This window comes from Callospermophilus lateralis, unplaced genomic scaffold (assembly GCF_048772815.1).
Source record: "Callospermophilus lateralis isolate mCalLat2 unplaced genomic scaffold, mCalLat2.hap1 Scaffold_62, whole genome shotgun sequence".
NCBI lineage: Eukaryota > Metazoa > Chordata > Mammalia > Rodentia > Sciuridae > Callospermophilus > Callospermophilus lateralis.
In genome coordinates this window covers 1,264,547-1,269,978 of record NW_027514663.1, presented here as the reverse complement: position 1 = coordinate 1,269,978, position 5,432 = coordinate 1,264,547, and the positions used below count along the sequence as shown (strand labels likewise).

The following is a 5,432-nucleotide window of genomic DNA, read 5'->3' as shown; positions in this document are numbered from 1 at the left end:
AGAAGCTTACTGATGTCAAAAGGCTTTTGTCTGCCTCCACATTCACCCCATGCACAGCAGGAAAACAACCTGGCTTAGCAGATTTTCTTGACCATGCAACCATGCTGATTATTGCATAGAGACAGTGTAGACAGCAACCTGTCTTATATTTATGTGTGTGTGTGTGTGTGTGTGTGTGTGTGTGTGTGTGTATTATGATTTAGAGACAGGGTCTCACTGAGTTGCTTAGCACTTCGCTTTTGCTGAGGCTGGCTTTGAACTCGAAATCCTCCTGCCGCAGTCTCCCAAGCATCTGGGATCACAGGTGTGAACCACCATGCCCAGCTCAATGTTAACTTACTTTTGGTACTCCAAAATAAAAGGAAAATGATGGGGCTTGGGATGGGTTTCAAAGGTAAAGCACTTGCCTAACATGCATAAGGCCCTGGTTCAAAGCCCAGCAACATGCAATCAATCAATAAATAAAAGAAAAATGCTTCTAGGTGAAATCCACTGTAACAAACCTCTTGGTATTTTGCCATTCTTACAACATTTTGCTTTGAGAGTTGTTCCACAATAACAGAACCTTAGGTGTAGACTGGGCCCTAGAGAGTGGGATGGGCCAGGAAACTACAGCCCAAGCAATGACTCTCTTCAGTAATTCTTAGAATTTAGAGTCCTGTCACTCAGCACATATAAACTACCTGTGTGGTAACTTGGGGTCTTTGCTGGAGTTTGGAGCTTGTCCCTTTCCTTGGAGAGTCCTGGTGTGTCAGCTGCTGAGAGAAGGACACCACACTGGGCCCTGCCCAGCACACAGCAAAGGACGTGCTAGCAAGACTGCCCTCCTGCTTTTGTGATAAGGCCTTTTGAGAATGTAGTAGAAGGAAGAGCAAAATAACTCTAGAAGAGGGATCCAACAGTCATATATTCTATTCTTTGGAGGGAAGGAAAGAAGGCTCTTCCTCACCTACTTTCAATTCATAACTGTCCTACTCTATCTGTGTGATTATGAGGAACAACTTGCACTAGACTTGCTCACACAAAGTAGGCTTGGTTGTTACTTCTTGGGTTTTTTGCAACCTGGAAATGGAGAAAGGGAAAGGGGGAAATGTGCCAGTGGTGAGCTCTCTGATTGCTTCACATGTGCAAGACAGAGACAGTGAAAAAGAACATCTGTGTGTTAGAGTGCAAATGTGACCATGTCTAACTATGTCTGGAGACCCATAACATGTTTGCCTTCTCTGGGTGAGAAGGGTAGCAATGCATCTGTGGGTGAGCTCTGAAGCCTCAGCCAGGCTGTTCACTAAGCCTGCTCCTGGGAGCAGAATCTCCCATCATCAATTCCTCAAAATCGTGCCTGCTGGCCTGTGCCGGCTAGAGAAGGGGAAGAAAGCCAATCCTTGGGAGGTGCAAAGGGAACATGGTCTGTGGGCATAATATTGGGGATGAACAGATGAACAAGGACATGAGCAAGGGAAATATGCAGAAATACACATACTTATGTTAGAAATTAAGTCAGTGCTGGGAGGACACCCTGCTTGGTGGTTGGTTATCATCATTTGGTTCCACTGGGCAATCCAGAAAAAGAGTGTGTCAAATACCGTCTGTGCTTACAGGATGCAAGTCGGGTCCTGATATAGTTAATATCCATCTAGTCTACTTTGAATTAACATTCTAAATTCAGACCTATTCTCTATGTTTCTCAAAATATATATTCCTTAATGCTCCAATACCCTAAAATTCCTTAGTTCTCCAGCAAATGGTGGCGGGGTGGGGGACATGGAAGTTAGCAGAATAGAGCATGTGCCATAAATGAGCTTTGTCATCCATCTCAGCCGTATTTCTTGGCCACCATTTTTCTCTACATGCATTCCCAAGAGGCTCTTGGTAACCCAGGGGAAAGGACAGTTACAATGAAATATATCTATCAAAATAGCAATTGATCTGCTTGCCAGAATAAAGTAGCTTTGCCTCAAGGGACTGAGCATTCCCATGCATTAAGACAACCAGGCTTAAGTTATAAATAAAGCCATGAAAACAGGGATGCTCCTGGAAAAAAAAACACATACACACACACAACAGAATTCTGCCTTTGAATTTCATAAGGGTTTAATTTGACCTGAGGGTTTTCCATTAATGGTTTCCTAACAATTACCAAAGTCTAGTGGACAAAGAATCATTAATATCTTTTCTGTATCCAACATGTTCATTTCCTTTGTTGGGGAGAATAAGAATGCTGGCTTGTTTGAGGATTTTAGTTGTGAGTAGGCAGCTCACTTTTTAAATTACACTTGCATGAGGGTGATTATTGGAGAGGCTACACAAATGTTTACCCACACTTAATGGACTGATTGTAATTATATAAGTCAATGAACATCCATTTAGCTCCCGCTAGTACATTATTATTCATTGAAACTGCAAACATCATTAAGGTTGGCCCCTGCCTTTAGCAGGACATCTACCCAGTAAGGAGTGATAAGAATGAAGATTATAGCCATCAAAGGGTCAGCCACTTAATCTGAGGTGGCTGAGGATGCATTTAGGAAAGAGGTAAAATCTGATGAACAAAGAGAGGAAAGGTAGACCAGGTGTCCATCATCTGGGTAAGCAAAGACATACTGGCCTGAAGCATCGGGATCTGTTAACCCAGAATATTAAGTGGGAAAAGTGGCCCTTCGGGGAAGAGCCAGGAGAGAAATGCAGCCCATGGAGGCCCTCTTCCCCCTGCCATGGAGTTCAGTCTCCTCACAATCCTGTCCTCTAGCTATTGTCACTCTCCTGGAGTCATCTCAGGTCACCTCTGCCACTATTTCCATACTTTCCACCATTGTTTATATACATCCATGGAACTGAACTGGGGAGAGGCCACCAATGTGTCAAAGTACCTGTGTTTCTCTGAAGTTTGGGGCCAAGGAGGCAAGGTGGGGTTTGGAGCAGAGAGAAGCCATGCTATGGTTTGTGGGTTGTGTTATCTGAGGCAGAAAAGCAACTTGTTTCATGGTGTCATGAATATCATATTATAGAATAAAAAAAACACCATGGCATTTTTGTAACCATACCTAAAATATTTTGAAGGTTATTGTTGGAAGGCTCATGACCACCTGTAGAAGGTCAGGAGCCTTTTGAGATAATATGGACTATATACATCTAGGAAAGAATAATTTTCCTGAGAAGAATATCCAATCAAAAAGAGAAAGGGCCCAGTCACACTTGCTGGTGGAATCTGAAGTCTCCTTCTTTGGTTGCCACATTTCTAGGGACCAGGAGGAGAAGGCGCCTACCCACTTTGTTTCTTTATCTTGGAGGTTCTTGGAAGTCTCTAGCCAGGAATAAATTAGCCTTAGAAAACTAAGTTAATCATAACAACTACCTATATTCTTGGTGTATACACACTATATTACACCAACATCGACTTTTAAAATATTTTTTTGCACTAATTTGATGCTGTCCAGCAACCATAGGAATGCCTGAGAACAAGGTGGTTGTTTCTGTTTGGCTCAGGGAAAAACTGCCTTCAATGGAAGAATTACCTTAACTTCCCAAACTGAAATCCCACAATGCAAAGTAGTTTTGAAGTTGAATTTGATTGTATGAATTATAATAGACACTCCACTGACCTACAGAAATACTTCAGGATCTATTTGCTTTTTGGGTACTTGAAATTTGTTTTATCTTAGAGAAACATCTCAATTTAACAAAATAGTTTCTTGGTTTTTGTAACAGAGAAATAGAAAATTGATTCAGCTGTTAATATTCTCAAAAAGAGAAGAACATTAATTCTTCTTTTATGAAACTTTGCCCCTTTACAAATTCATGAAGTGTATGGTGTTTTATTAGACCCATGTAAAATATTAGTTTAAGAAAGTTATTACATTTCAAACAGATGCTGTAAAAAGCTCATCTACCTTTCCAATTATGTATGGAATCAAAGTGGATGGGAAACAGATTTCAGGCAAACATAAGAAAACATAGCCTTTCATGCCTAAGGTTTCTGCAGCTGCAGGCTCAGCCAATGCAGATTGAAAGCATTTTTTAAAATTGCATCTGAGGGGGTCGGGGCGCGCCCCTCGGCAGGGCCCGGGGCGGGCTCTGGCTGTGGCGCCGCCCGTCCCTCCCCCTGGCAGTCCCAGCCCCGCCGCTCTGCGATCCCCTACAGCCGATCCCCGGCTCGCGTTGCCCGCTCCTGCCTCCCTCGCGGCCGCCCTCTCCTGCGGACCATGGCGCGCTGTGGTCGCTGCCGCCTCCTGGGGCTCGCCCTGGGGCTGCTGCTGGCGCTAGCGCTGGCGCCGCAGGGGCTGCGGGCCAATCCCATGGTGCGCAAGGAGCGTGTGGTGAGGCCCGACCAGGAGATGGGCGAGCAGCCACCCGAGGACAACCAGAGTTTCCAGTTTGACCACGAGGCCTTCCTGGGCAAAGAGGACTCCAAGACCTTCGATCAGCTCACCTCAGACGAGAGCAAGGAGAGGCTGGGGAAGATTGTTGATCGAATTGACAGTGATGGGGATGGCTTTGTCACCACCGAGGAGCTGAAAAGTTGGATCAAAGGGGTGCAGAAAAGATACATCTATGATAATGTTACTTAAGTCTGGAAGGATTATGATAGAGACAAAGACGATACAATTTCCTGGGAAGAATACAAACAAACCACCTATGGATACTACCTGGGAAACCCCACAGAGTTCCAAGATAGTTCCGATCATCACACCTTCAAAAAGATGCTGCCACGTGATGAGAGAAGGTTCAAGGCTGCAGACCTCGATGGGGACCTGACAGCTACTCGAGAGGAGTTCACTGCCTTTCTACATCCTGAGGAGTTTGAGCATATGAAGGAAATTGTGGTGTTGGAAACTCTGGAGGACATCGACAAGAATGGGGATGGGTTTGTGGACCAGGATGAGTACATTGCCGATATGTTTTCTCATGAGGATAATGGCCCTGAGCCAGACTGGGTTTTGTCTGAACGGGAGCAGTTCAGTGACTTCCGAGATCTGAACAAGGATGGGAAGCTGGACAAAGACGAGATTCGCCACTGGATCCTCCCTCAAGATTATGACCATGCCCAGGCCAAGGCCAGGCACCTGGTATACAAGTGGGATAAGAACAAGGATGAGAAGCTAACTAAAGAGGAAATACTGGACAACTGAAACATTTTTGTTGGAAGCCAAGCTACCAATTATGGGGAAAATCTCACTAAAAATCATGATGAACTTTGAAGAGACACTCACTATAATGTGGCAGATTGTCATACGCTTTCATTTATTGTCTTGGCTGGTTGCTACAATTGTCTAATTTACAGTAGTTGTGTCCCCCCCAAAAGCAAGTTTACACCTCAGATTGGGGTACAAATGATTTTTTCACTCAGGATTTACTGGAAAATGGTCATCACTATTTTTTCAGTAAGATTTCTCTCAAAGCACATTACAATCTTGGCAAATTGCAATTCTGCATGG

At 44.2% G+C, this 5,432-nt stretch overlaps 1 pseudogene; it reads left to right on the top strand.

Moving 5' to 3' along the window:
• The first annotated feature begins 4,199 nt into the window (after positions 1-4,199).
• Positions 4,200-5,195, top strand: LOC143389777 (reticulocalbin-1 pseudogene; annotated as a pseudogene).
• The last annotated feature ends 237 nt before the right edge of the window (positions 5,196-5,432 follow it).